The sequence below is a fragment of the Molossus molossus genome, unplaced genomic scaffold, assembly GCF_014108415.1.
Source record: "Molossus molossus isolate mMolMol1 unplaced genomic scaffold, mMolMol1.p scaffold_m16_p_13, whole genome shotgun sequence".
NCBI classification, from domain to species: domain Eukaryota; kingdom Metazoa; phylum Chordata; class Mammalia; order Chiroptera; family Molossidae; genus Molossus; species Molossus molossus.
Genome location: NW_023425348.1, coordinates 60,798,068 through 60,812,745, shown reverse-complemented (window position 1 = coordinate 60,812,745; position 14,678 = coordinate 60,798,068). Strand labels below are relative to the sequence as shown.

Genomic DNA, 14,678 nt, shown 5'->3' with positions numbered 1-14,678 from the left:
AGAGGATCAAAGCAATTTTAAGTGGGAATACAGCTAGAGGAGACTTGGCAGTTTCCTGGGGCTGGGGCGTAGAAAGGAATGGAGGGCTTAGCTGTGCAGGGGCTGACTGCCAAGCACCCGCACAGAAATTTGGGCGGATGGCTCCTGGGTTTTTGTTTAAACTGCTGTACAGAGTCTCTCCTCACAAAGCAGGAGTGAAGAGGCAACCCCACCTGATTTTTCTAGGGACCAGAAGGGGAGCAAAGGAAAGGTCCCCTGTCACACAGGTGGGATCTCAGGCTGTAATGGGGCTGGTGCAGACATGAAGAAGGCTCCACCTGTAGCCAGATAAAGCTCTTTGGGTCCTTCTTTTGTGCATAGCTTAGGGTGGCTTTCATATCTATTCTTTTTTTTATTTGGGTGACATTGGTTAATAAAATTATATAAGTTTCAAGGGTACAATTCTATGATACATCATCTGTATATTGCATTATTTGCCCACCATCCAAAGTCACATCTTTCGTCATTATATATTTGACTGCCTTTAAAAAACATGGGACACTTTGCAAATGTGTGTGTCATCCTGTGCAAGGGCCATGCTAATCTCTGTATCGTTCCAATTGTGGTGCCGAAGTAAGCACCACTGCTATTCTCTTATGGCATTCCCACCTCAGCTAGGAGAGAACAGCAGAGCAGGAATTCTTACTTCATTTTACTGGTGAGACTACAACCCTCAAAAAATGTGCCCTGGCCGGTTTGGCTCAGCGGTTAGAGCATCGGCCTGTGGTCCGGAGAGATCCGGGTTCGGTTCCTGCTAAGGGCATGTACCTCGGTTGCAGTTTGTCCCTGGCCCTGGTTGGTCGTGCGGGTGGCAGCCACTCGATGTGTCCCTTTCACTTCGATGTTTTTCTCTCTCTCTCTCTTCCTCTCCCTCCCACACTATCTGTACAAAAATGGAAAAGTGTCCTCAGGTGAGGATAAAAAAAAAAAAAAATGTAATTGCCTCAGGCCGCAGAGCTTGAAAGCAGCCAGATGGATTTTTTTTTTTTTTTATCCTCACCCGAGGACATTTTTCCATTTTTTTTGTTCAGATAGAGTGGGAGGGAGAGAGAGAAACATCGACATGAAAGGGACACATCGAGTGGCTGCCACCCGCACGACCAACCAGGGCCAGGGACAAACTGCAACTGAGGTACATGCCCTTAGCGGGAACCGAACCCGGGTCTCTCCGGACCACAGGCCGATGCTCTAACCGCTGAGCCAAACCGGCCAGGGAGCCAGATGGATTTTGAACACCCAGACTAGTTTTCCTTCTCCTGCACCACTCTGCCTGTCTTTCCTGAGGTGCTTTACAGCTTTGAAAGCAGTTGGCCCTTTGCTCCCTGAATATCAAAGGGCAAATGCACTGGATTTCCCTGAGCCCCTCCCCCAGGCCTGCAGGAAGATCCAGGCAGTTCCCCTGCCCCCGGGGCTGCTCCAGGCCCTCCCAGTCAGCCTCCCTCTCCCTGGAATTCACTCTGCTAGCTTTATACTGCCATGTATACTTAGGGTTAAGCTCTGCCCTTTGCACAAACATGCTTGCAGCGTCAGGCCCTCTCAAAGGACATTTTAACTTAGCTCATCCTCCAGTTTTAGCCACAGTAGGGATGAAAGCCTTGGAGAGGCCCTCACAGCCTTGGCTCTTCTTTGCGCACTGAATCAGAGGGAGACCATCTGCCCCTCACACCTGCTAACACAGCCAGAAAGGGGTTGGGGGGCTCTCAGCAACTTAGTCCACAGGGCAAACATTGTTCTCACAGTGTAGAACTAGGGCTCGGAGGAGAGTGCTCTTGACTACCTTAGTGTTTCAGAGCTGGTGACTAAGGGACTGGAGCCTGCCAGCTAGTGTTTTCTCCTCTGCAGCAGATACCTTCTCCACCAGACTGGGCTCTTTCCTGTGGGTGTGGCTCTCACTTCTCTGACTCCTGGGGTTTTTCCACTGTATCAGAGTCTCTGCCAACAGTCCTGCTGGGGTTGGCAGCTTGGCAACCTCACTCTGCCGGAGACCATACCCCAGCAATTAAAGCTACAGGATTGGCAGGAGGCTCCTGAGTGGAGATCCCAGACTCGCCCTCCTCTCCAGGCCCTCAGGGGCAGACTCATGATGTCACAGACTACCCCCCCCCCAAGCTCAGCTAGTTCTCAAGCAACCATATTCTCTTCCTCCTTTCCTAAAGGAGGCTGCCTGTCAACCACAGATGGGCACAGGCTGTGCCAGCATCTCCATGGCAACCAGGAGCCACAACTTCCTGCCTTTGGCAATGATCCAGAGCCAATACCCTTGGCAGGGCTCCCTTGCAGACTCCAGGAGGGCTGCAGGCCCATCACACTCCACTGTCATCCCTGAAACTTGGAGTCAGCCTAGGGAGGCAGCCTGGCTGGGTTTCCCTGAAAGACTTCAGACCCAGGAGCAGGCTGGGAAGGCCTTCCTGAAATGGGGTAGGCTGGGAAAGCCTTCCTTTGGAGGCTCTCCCCTCCCTCCCACATGGAATTGATTGTGGGGCTCCAGTGTTAAACCCTCCTCAGGTCAATAGGTGAAAGTTGAAAATCCCAGTGTGTTAGTTGCCTTTAGACTTTGCTCTCCCTGGTGGAGGGGTGGTGGCGAGGGAGATAGATTGCAATGGATTAGGCAATAATCCCAGTTCTTTACCACCCCTGACCCTATAACATAACCCTTGGGGCAGCTGAGGAGCTGGCAGGCTCTCAACCAGGACGGAGGTTTTTATCAATGTAGAGTCAAAGACTCCAGAGCATCAGGATGGACAGACCTGCTTCCTTTGGGTCCTTCCAAGGGAGGCAGGGGGCTGGCAGGGCACCCCAGGAGCAGAGGTGGAGCTGACCTCACTGCCCAATCTCAAGAACTCCTCGGAAAGTCTCTTCAGAGAGATTCTGTTTCCAGTAGAAAAGCAAATCAGAATGCAAAGTGGAACTGCTCCTGGTTGCTCCCTCCCCTTTTCAGCCCTCTGCGCACAGCTCTGCTTCCAAGGGCATTTGGCCTTGGCGGGAGAGAACAGGAGTGAGCCTGAAATCAATTGTAAAAATATTATAATAGGTGAGGGGTCACAGCCTTCCCTGCTCCCTAGGGTATGTTTTTCCCCTTTTGACTTCTTTCCCAATCTCTGTGGGGGTTTAATCTTTGCTCAAGTTTATTTTTTGAGCTTTTGCGCCGCAGAATCAAGAATACTCGCTGGGGCCCTCGCCGGGTAGCTAAGTTGGTTAGAGTGGTGTCCCAATACACCAAGGCTGCAGGTTTGATCCCCAGACAGGGCACATACAGGAAGCAGCCAGTGAATGCATAGATGAGTGGAACAACACATCGCTCTCTCCCTCTCCCTCTCTCTCTCTAAACAAACAAACAAACAAACAAACAAACAAAAAAACCTTGTGGAGGGAAGAATTTTGGTTTACAGGGTGTTAATCTACATGATAAAGTGGAAGAGAAAACCTCGAGGTAATTGTGGAAGTACTGGGGGTGGGAAATTTGAAAAGAGATGCCCCTAACTTCTGTGGACTGATGAAAGTGGATTAGAGAGAAAAGGACTTTTGGTAAACGCTGCTGTGGACACCACTCTCACGTTGCCCAGAGTCATACAGCCCGATGTACTCTAGCCAGGCTTCACGAAATCCTGGTGGCATCTGGGCAAGCTCCCTGCTTGGAGACCAGGAGCAGCTCCTGCCCCTAATAGCAGGGACAATGGGGGAGTTCCTCTCAGTAGATTCTCCAGGAAATTGCTAGATCTTGCTAAAGAGGGCTCTCTGTGGAACCCAGAGCCACAGACTCTCACTGACCTAATGAAGCAGAAAATCAATGAGGTTTACACAAGGCATCTGCATACAAGCTGCTTCCTCACTGATCTGAGCAGCAGGAATGTGCCTGGAGCCATGTGACCACCTGGGGAAGCTCCTGCCAGCCTGTTCAGGGATTTTTTGTTAAGTTTTGAGGGCAAAGTGAGTGGGGAACACAAAGCCCAGAGTGATCCCCTCTAAGGAGACCTCATATTTCCATAATTCTGTCCAGGCCTTTCAGAATATAGACATCCCCCTTCTGCCCCACCACTTGGAGAGACACTCTCACATCTAAGGGACAAGGAGGGGTAGACAACAGGGCTCCATCTGTACTGCATTCCTCTATGTTGCTCCAAACTTAGCCATTCATAAAGACTCCCATTGGGAACATGAGGTTTGGGAGCCAGACAGACTTGGCTTCCAACCCTGACTCTGCTCCTGCTGTCTGTATGTTTGTGGGCAAGTCACGTTCTAAGCCTTCTGCATCTGTGAAATAGAAAAAATAATAGTGCCCACCTAATAAGTTTAATGCCAACAACATGACTTGGCACAGGGGAATTGCTCAAAACATCATATTCCTATCTCAGGAAATGAGCCGAGGAGAGAGGCAAGTTGTGGTCACTGTTCTTTTTTTAAAATTATTTTTAACTCATCTTTATTGTTAAATGTATTGCAGATGTCCCCCTTTTTTCCCCCATTAACCCCTTCCTCCCCATTCCCACCCCCCTCCATCTGGCAAGCAACAAAAAGTTCTCTGTATCTATGAGTCTGTTTCTGTTCTGCTTACTCATTTTGTTTGTAGATTCAATTGTTGATAGACATGTATTAATTGCCATTTTATTGTTCATATTTTTGTTCTTCAAAAAGACCCTTCAACATTTCATATAATACTGTTTTGGTGGTGATGAACTCCTTTAGCTTTTTCTTGTCTGGGAAACTCTTGATATGTCCATCATTCTAAATGACAGCTTTGCAGGATAGAGTAGTCTTAGTTGTAGGTTCTTGCTTTTCATCACCTTGAATATCTCCTGCCACCCCTTTCTGGTCTGCAAAGTTTCTTTTGGGAAATCAGGTGACTGTCTTATGGGAGCTCCTTTGTAGGTTACAGACTGCTTTTCTCTTGCTGCTTTTAAGATTCTCTCTTTGTCTTGAACCTTTTGCATTTTGATGATGATGTATCCTGGTGTGTTCCTCTTTGGGTTCATCTTGTTTAGGACTCTGTGTGCTTCCTGGGCTTGTATGTGTTTCCTTCACCAAGTTAGGGAAGTTTTCTGTCATTATTGTTTCCAATAGGTTTTCGATTTCTTGTTCTCTCTCTTCTCCTTCTGGCACCCCTATGATGCACATGTTGGCATGCTTGAAGTGTCCCAGAGGCAACTTACACTATTCTTATTTTTTTGGACTCATTTTTCTTTTTGCTGTTCTGATTGGGTGTTTTTTGCTTCCTTATATTCCAAATCGATGGTTTGCTTCTTGGCTTTACCTACTCTACTATTGATTCCCTGTAAATTATTCTTTACTTCAGTTAGTGCATTCTTCATTTCTGACTGGTCCTTTTTAATGTTATTAGTGTTCTCACTAAGTTCCTTGAATGTGTCAGCAAGTTCCTTGAACAACCTTATAACCTCTGTTTTCTGAACTCTGCATCTGATTGATTGCTTATCTTCATTTTGTTTAATTCTTTTCCTGGAGTTTTGTTCTTTTCATTTGGGACATGTTTCTTTGTACCCTCATTTTGGCTGCTTCCCTGTGATTGTTTCTATGTATTAGGTAGAGTTGCTATGTCTCCTAGGCTTCGTAGGGTGGCCTATTATTGTAGGTGTCCTGTAGGTTCCAATGGCACAGCCTTCCTGATCGCCTAGCTGGGCCCTCGAGGTGCACCCCTAGTGTGGACTGTACACCCTTCTGTTGTAATTGAGTCTTGATTGCTGTTGGCACATCAATGAGAGGGATTTACTCAGGCTGATCAGCTGCAAGGACTGGCTGTGCCCGCTGACCTTCGGCCTCTGACTCCCTTGGAGGATCAGCTCTGTAGGGGCCAACCACACAGAGAAAGATTTACTTCATCAGGGCTCTGGTACGCACTGAGTCCACTCATTGAGTGTGTCACTTGTGGAGGTGGTTGGGTGGTGGTGTTTTGATGTGGTCTGGAGCTGCCTACTGGGTGTGCTGGCTCTGGGGCAAGGTCAGCCACTGCCAGTGTTCTATCTGGGGCCACCAGGCTTATGCTATAAAGTGATCTGCAGGTGGCTGCTTCTTGTGCTGGGCTTGGAGGTACCCCGGAAAAGCCAAGTTGTGAACCAAGACTGGCTACTTCTAGTACCAGGCCTGGGGCGACTTAATGAGAAATATAGGGCTCGCTGAGACCAGATGCTGCTTGTTTGAGAGAGTTTAGGAAACTCTGAAGCAGGATCCAAGACAGGCCAATCCTATGGTAAAGCCTTTGGAAATAGCTTGGGTGGGCCTGAAAGTTGGGTGGTGCAGGGCCTCAGGGAATCACTAGGGCGGGGCAAACATTGTGAGCCAGGTTACTGAAGTCCCAGATATGGTGGCCGTCTACTCCTCGAGGGAAGGGCTCACCAAAGGAACAACGGCCTCTGCCAGCATATCTGTCCAGGAGAAAGCCACCTCTCTGGCCCTTGTCCTGAGGCCAAACAGCTCAGTTCTTCCCTATATGTCTCTGGTGCCCCTCAAGCTGCCACCCCTCCGAGCTCAGAGGGAGCAAGTCCAAGTAAGTCTGTGTGCAGGACCTTTAAGAGGAGCTGCTTGGGGCTCCAGCAGCCGCAAACTCCTTCAGCTTCAGTTCCCACTGGTTTTCCAGCCTGAAGTTATGGGGACTTTTCTTCCTGGCACTGGAACCTTGAGCTAGGCGTCTGCTGTGGGATGGGGACTCTTCACTCCTCAGGGAGGACCTTCCCAGCCGATGTGTCCCTCCTGATTTTTATCTGCCACTGGGTGTGGGACCAGCCCATCCACGCCTCTGCCCTTTCTACCATTCTCCATGTGGCTGCTTCTTTAATTTCATAGTAGTAGGCCTTCCATTCAGCTTGACGTCAGGTGGTTCTGAATGATGGTTGTGTTGTAGTTTAGTTCTCATTTTGATATGGTTGTGGGAGGAGGCAATACTGCATTTATCTACGCTGCAATCTTGCCCAAAAGTTTTGTTTTTTTAAAAAATTAATTTAGTTTTGTTACAGATGGTTTTCTTTGTTTCCCCATTGACACCCTCCTCCCAATCCCGTCCCCCAGCATTGTTGTCTATGTCCATGGTTACGCATACATGCATATAAGTTCTGTGGTTTATCTCCCCCCCCCAACACCCCCTCTTCTGGTGTTTGTCAGTCTGTACCCTACCTCTATGTCTCTGGGTCAAATCAGTTTGTTTAGTTCATTATATTCCACAAATAAGTAAGATTATGTGATATTTGTCTTTCTCTGCTTGGCTTCTTTCACTTAGCATAATACTCTCCAGGTCCCTCCATGTCATCTCAAAGGATAAGAGATCTTTCTTTCTTTCTTACAGCTGCATAGTGTTCCATTGTGTATGTCTACCACAGCTTTTTTATCCACTCATCTATTGATGACCACTTGGGCTGCTTCCAGATCTTAGTGATTGTAAATAGTGCTGCTACGAACATAGGGGTACATATATTCTTTCTGATTGGTGTTTCAGGCTTCTTAGGATATATTCCTAGAAGTGAGATCAAATGGCAGACCAATTTTTAACTTTCTGAGGTAACACCATAGTGTTTTCCATAGTGGCTGCACCAGTCTGCATTCCCACCAGCAGTGTACTAGGGTCCCCTTTTCTCCACACCCTCGTCAGCACTTGTTGTTTGATGATTTGTTGATGGCAGCCATTCTGACAGGTGTGAGGTGATACCTCATTGTTTTATTTTTTATTTTTATTTTTTTTACATCAGACGGGTAATGTGCCACAGTCGTAACAAGGTTTAGTGGGAGGCACATCTCATACAAAAGTATGAAAATCCAATCATCACCCTCATGAACTACAAAAGGATTGCTCATTGTTGTTTTAATTCGCATCTCTCTGATGAATTGTGATGTTGAGCATATTTGTATGTCCTGTTTGGAGAGGAGTCTCTTTAGGTACTCTGTGGTCACTGTTCTGACAGCTTGTTCCATCTATTTCAGACTGTAACTGGTTTGTGGAATTCTCAACCTTGTACCCAGGCCTAGCCTAACCCCTTCCTTATGTGAGGACTGTTCCAAAACATGCACATAATGCCTGCCTTATCCCCTTTTTCTTTTTTTAAAAGAGGAATGCCTATTACTTAATACTACAGTCAGCTACACACAAGACTGGGCTGGTTAGGGAGGGATCACCAGTTTCCTAGTTTTCCATGGCGTCTCTAGTCTGTGATGTAAGGCACATGGATGTTTCTGGCCACCCTAAATTTTAATTTTTAGAGAGAGAGGAAGGGAGAGGGAGAGAGAAAGATAGAATCATCGATGAGAGAGAACATCGATTGGCTGCCTACAGCATGTCCCCTACTGGGGATCGGGCCCACAACCTGGGCACGCACCCTGAGCAGGAATCAAACCAGTTACCTTTAGATGCATGGGCTGATTATCAACCACTGAGCCACACCGGCTGGGCATGCATGGATTCTTCTTACAGGTTGTAAAGAGAGGCAGCCATGAGATGTCCAGACAGCAGCAGTGAGGCACGTGTTTTGGGGGCAGGCCTGCTCAGTGTATTATTTCTCCTACTATGGCTTTTTGCTTAGTCTCACACTGCCCTGGATTTGACTCCTGGCTCTCCCATTCACTCTGAGAACTTGGGCAAGTTACTTGACCTCCTGGAGAGATCAGGGACATTACTATTTTCATAGGGATCTAGGGGTAATACCATTATCATAGGTTGATGCGAGGTTTAAATGTAAAGCTCCTCACCAGGTAGGTGCTCAATGTTAGTTCCTTTTTCTAGCCCTTTGCAGCAAGGCAACCTGGAATGTCGAACTGAAGACATTTCCTGGGAAGCTCTCAAGAGTCCAATCTAAGAAGAGGGACAGCCCCTGTGAGCCCGGAGAAACCTTGATACCACTTGTTTCCCAACCTGCTCTCCCTTGTCTGGGCTGCAGCTGTGCCAGGAGCAGTTCTGAGACAGGTGACCAAGAGCCTTACATTCTTTATCTGTTACTGACTCTATCAGTCAAGTACAACTACAAGAACCATGTTATTGATGAAGAAATGGAGACACAGATTCGGTAAATTGTTCAAGTTCGCACAGCTAGTAAGTTATGTGGCTGGGATTTGAACCCAAACAGCCTAGGTCCTAGTTTGTATTCTAACGGCTCTGCTGTACCATGTCTCTACTGCTGTTGAGGTGGTAATCAATCCTGGGAAGGCCTACTGGAACACTCTTTTTCTCTACTCCTTGTATCTGTGGATCTAAATGTTCTTGGGTGATAAGGATCTGACGGTGCAGGTAAAATCCCAAGGAATTTTTGTATTCAGGCCAGGCATAGCCTGTTCTTATGAATCACCAAGTGCTAGAAATAACACACTAACAGCTAGGACCAAAATTCACAAAAAACTGAATAGGGCCACGAATGGAGATGAACCCCATTGTCAAGGTTTATCTTAAAGGGCATAAATGTGTGCACAGGTATCTCTTTGTCAAAAAAATCTCAGGTTGTAGTTTAGAAAAATAATTTAAAGTACGCAGAAAACATCTAGAAGAGAATGGAATGAATATTCCGTCGATCGAGTAAGAGTGGGGTAAGGGTACAGAAATATTTTCTATTTTATATACTTCAGTACTACTTAAACTTTAAAAATATATTTTTTGACTTCCGGTCAAGATGGCAGTGTAGGTAACACGGTATCGCGTCCTCCCACAACCACATCAAAGTTACAACTAAACTACAGAACGATTATCATTCAAAACCGCCTGAAATCAAACTGAATAGAAGTCCTACAACTACACCATTAAAGAGGAATTAAAGAAGCAACCACATCGAGACTGGTAGGAAGGACGGAGGCGGATGGGCTGGTCCCACACCCACATGTGGCGGATAAAAATCAGGAGGCTACCTCGGCTGGGAAGGTCCTCTCAGAGGACTGAAGGGTCCCCGTCCCACACCAGGCACCCCGCTCAGGGTTCCAGTGCCAGGAAGAGAATCCCCATAACTTCTGGCTGGAAAGAGCAGTGGGAACTGAGGCTCAGGGAGGCTGACGCGGCTGGAGTCTCAGGTTCCTCTTAAAGGGCCCGGGCACGGACTTACCAGACTCACTCCCTCTAAGCTTGGAGGGGAGGCAGCTCAAGGGGCACCAAGGACATACAAGGAAGAACTGATTTGTTTGGCACTGGAGCGAGGGCTGGAGAGGGGGCTTTCTCCAGGACGGATGTGCTGTCGGAGGCCTTTGTTCCTTTGGTGAGCCCTTCCCTGGCAGACAGTCGCCATATCTGGGACTCCAGCAACCTGGCTCACACTGGTAGCCCCGCCCTGGTGATTCCCTGAGGCCCCGTCCCACCCAACTTTCAGGCCCACTCAAGCTGTTGCCAGTTGCTTTACCATAGGATTTGCCTGTCTTGGATGCTGCTTCAGGTTTTCCTAAATTCTTTCAAACAAGCAGCATCTGGTCTCAGCTAGCCCCATACCTCTCGTTAAGTAATACATAGAAACAAACACAGGGAGGCAGCCAAAATGAGGAGACAAAGAAACAGGTCCCAAATGAAAGAACGGAAAAAATCTCCAGGAAAAGAACTAAGCGAAATGGAGATAAGCAACCTAACAGATGCTGAGTTCAAAATACTGCTTATAAGGATGCTCAATGAACTTAGTGAGGGCCTCAAGAGCATAAAAAAGGACCAGTAAGAAATGAAGGAGGCACTAACTGAAATAAAGAATAATTTACACAGATTCAATAGTAGAGAAGGTAAAGCCAAGAAGCAAACCATCGATTTGGAATATAAGGAAGTAAAAAACACCCAATCAGAACAGCAAAAAGAAAAAAGAAACCCCCCAAATGAGGATAGTGTAAGGAGCCTCTGGGACAACTTCAAGCGTGCCAACATTCGCATCTTGGGGGTGCCAGAAGGAGAAGAGAGAGAACAAGAAATCGAAAACCTATTAGAAACAATAATGGCAGGAAACTTCCCTAACTTGGTGAAGGAAACAGACATACAAGTCCAGGAAGCACAGAGAGTCCCAAACAAGATGAACCCCAGGAGGCCCACACCAAGACACATCATCATCAAAATGCAAAAGGTTCAAGACAAAGAGAATCTTAAAAGCAGCAAGAGAAAAGCAGCTAATTACCTACAAGGGAGTTCCCATAAGACTGTCAACTGATTTCTCAAAAGAAACTTTGCAGGCCAGAAGGGAGTGGCAAGAAATATTCAGAGTGATGAAAAGCAAGAACCTACAACTAAGATTACTCTATCCTGCAAAGCTGTCATTTAGAATCGATAGCCATATAAAGAGTTTTCCAGACAAGAAAAAGCTAAAGGAGTTCATCACCACCAAACCATTATTATATGAAATGTTGAAGGGTCCTTTTGAAGAAAAAGATAAAATATATGAACAAACAAAATGGCAATGAATACATATCTATCGACAATTGAATCTACAAACAAATTGAACAGGCAGAACAGAAACAATCTCATAGGTACAGAGAACATTTTGTTGGTTGCCAGATGGGAGGGGGGTTGGGGGGAAGGGTGAAAAATGTGAAGGGATTAAGAACAAATTGGTTGCTAGAATGACAAACCTCAACGAGAAGGGGGTTGGGGGGTGGGAGGAAATAAACTAAAGAACTTATATGCATAACCAATGGACACAGACAACAATGGGAAAAGGCAAGAGGGGGCGGGAGTGGGGAGGAGGAGGTCAATGGGGGGAAAATGAGGAACATCTGTAATACATTTAACAATAAAGATAAAAAAATAAATTAATTAAAAAAAATAAAAAGAAATTTTTTTCCTGGCTGGTTTGCAGAGTGGTTAGAGCATCGGCCCGTGGACATACCTGTGTTGCAGTTCAGTTCCCAGCCCTGGTCAGGGTGGTGTGGGAGGCAGCCAATGGATGTGTCGCACGTCAATGTTTCTCTCTCTCCTTCCCTCTCTGTCTGAAAATAAATGAAAAAATATCCTCGAGTGAGGATTAAAAAATATATATATACATATATATTTTAAAAATATATTTAATCTTCACCCGAGGATATGTTTATTGATTTTAGAGAAAAAGGGAGAGAAAGAGAGAGAAAAATATCAATGTGAGAGAAATATCAATCAGTTGCCTCCTGTACATGCCCTGACTGGGGATTGAACTTGCAACCTGTGCATGTGCCCTGACCGGGAATTGAACCGGCGACCTCTTGGTGCATGTGTTAACACTCAACCACTGAGCCACACCGGCTGGGCTACTTTTATAACTTTTAAAATGGACATTAATGGTCAGTGATCTTGTATTTGTCATTCCCTTTTCACTGCTCTGTTCACAAGACATGTAGCTACATAGAGCCAGTAATAATTTTTTTTTTTTTTAATTCTCACCTGAGGACATTTTTCCATTTTTTGTTCAGATAGAGTGGGAGGGAGAGAGAGAGAAACATCGACGTGAAAGGGACACATCGAGTGGTTGCCACCTGCACCACCCAACCAGGGCCAGGGACAAACTGCAACCGAAATAGTGCCCTTAGCGGGAACTGAACCCGGGTCTCTCTGTACCGGAGGCCGACACTCTAACTGCTGAGCCAAACCAGCCAGGGCGAGCCAGTAATAAATTTGAGTAATAAAGGCCTTTGAACGCTAACACCTAGGGAACCCGAATTTGACACCTGATGAGAGGAAAAGTCCAGTGAAGTAAGTGCAGATATTTCTGTGATTACAACCAGCATTTAGCTGAACCTTGTTTTATCCAATCAGACAATCTTTTAGAGTGTTCAGTCTGTTTACATTTAATATAATTGCTAATAAGTGGGCTTTAAATCTACCATCTATGACTACAGGTAAGTAAGAATTTAAATTTAAGCCAGAATTGCCCTGGTCGGTGTGGCTCAGTTGGTTGTAGTGTTGTCCTGTATGCCAAAAGGTGGTGGGTTGATTTCTAGTCAGGGCACATACTCAGGTTGCAGACTCAATCTCCGGTTAGGGTGTGTATGGGAGGCAACCGATTGATGTTTCTCTTACACTGATGTTTCTCTTTTTTCTCTGTCTCCCTTTCTCTCTCTAAAATTACTTTTTAAAAAATAAATAAAAAATAAATTTAAGCCAGAATTTACCTTACACTATGGCTTCAGCCTGCTCATTATCAGCCATCACAACAAACATAGGGGGTTGCCAGGTGGCCAGAAAGGGCATTGGTTTTTCATCCTGTATTGTTAGAGGGGTGGGAGGAGCTGGGTCTCTGGCTGCACTTCAATAGGTGCAATTCCAGGTTTATCCTGTGTATTAGGGATTGATTCTGTGAAAGACTGTGAAAACAGGGTTCTGGGGTTACAAAGTTTGAATTCCAAAGTCTTTTCTGTAACTTGAATATTTTATTCCAAGTTCCAGAGCTCTATATTTAATTTTGGTTTAATGTTTTCAAAAAAGTAATCTAATGATCTGTTCTAAGAGTATAGTCTATCTGAAGTATCACTTTAGAGTAGTTATTCCACTTTCTGCTGCAGTATTGCTTTGCCATCCTCCCCTCTTAGCAAAGCTGACATATTAAATGCCCTCTGTTATGTAAATAACTCTGTTATGTTAAAAAAAAAAAAAAAAGGATATGGACTACAAACTAAGGCTGACCACCCTAGAACCAGACTCTAGGCAATGCTCCAGTTCTGGACAGTTTGAGCTGAAAATAACTAAGATTTCCCTGGCCTCAGGAACTGGAACAGCTGAGTCTTAGAGGCTAAACTGGGAAAGGGCAGAGGTAATGCACTAAGGAATCCCATGCAAGTCTTGACATTGGAGACAGCAAATCTAAGTTTAAAATGGGCAGCTTTCCATCTTGGGGCCACTGTTGACTCCAGATGGTATACAGGAAATCACTTTCAGGTTACCTTTCCAGGTGCAGGTGTTGAGGCATTTTTTTTTGGTGTTCCAGACTTTTGTGGTTATCACAAGGTACCCTACTCATTTTGCAGTGTAAGTCTAAAGCACATTAGCATTACTGACTTTCTGCTTCTTTCCAGGACACACGTATTTTCCTAAGGCAAAGCATGGTTTCATTATATTGCATTATGCAGCCTTCTGGGCTAATGGGCAGACTAACCTCAAAATGTGCTTGGCCATAAAAGCAGCACAGAATCAAAATGGAGGTAGGAGTGACTGACAGGGCAGTCCAGAGAAAAACTAGGCAATGGGAGCACGGGTTGGGGAATAAAAGCTTCTGACTTCACAAGTATCTTATCCCTAAGTGACTACAGAAGATTAGCAGTTTAGGGTCAGTTCCAGCTCTACCATTTACTGGTTGTGTGAATCTGAGTAAATTAATGCCTCCATCATTTATAATCTGTAGCACCTACCCGATGTGCGAATGAAGTGAGAGACAGCAGGAGAGATGCTTCACACAGTGGTTACAGCAGCCCTAGTTTTTCACAGTGGGTAGGTAAGGCCACAGTAAGTCTAAATGGTGGCCAAAGTGCATTTTTTAAAAATATTTTTTTCTTTATTGATTTTAAAGAAAGAGGGAGAGATAGAAACACCGCTGAGAACATGATTGGCCGCCGCCTGTATGCTCCCCACTGGGGATCAGGCCCACAACCTGGGCATGCGCCCTGACCAGGAATCCAGCCAGCAACCTCTTGGTGCATGGGTCAGCGCTCAACCACTGAGCCACACTGGCCAGGCCAAAGTTCATTTTTAAAGAACTCCAAGGATCAAATACTTCAAATGCAAGCTAGACATAAAATTG

The 14,678-nt window shown here is 45.8% G+C and overlaps 1 non-coding gene and 1 pseudogene across 1 annotated transcript; both read right to left on the bottom strand.

The window, feature by feature from the left end:
• Positions 1-526: 526 nt before the first annotated feature.
• LOC118629124 lies at positions 527-621 on the bottom strand (annotated as a pseudogene).
• A 7,100-nt stretch (positions 622-7,721) lies between these two features.
• LOC118629192 lies at positions 7,722-7,826 on the bottom strand. The gene has a single exon (XR_004959428.1). It is a non-coding gene; the product is annotated as a small nucleolar RNA U13 (small nucleolar RNA).
• Positions 7,827-14,678: the final 6,852 nt, after the last annotated feature.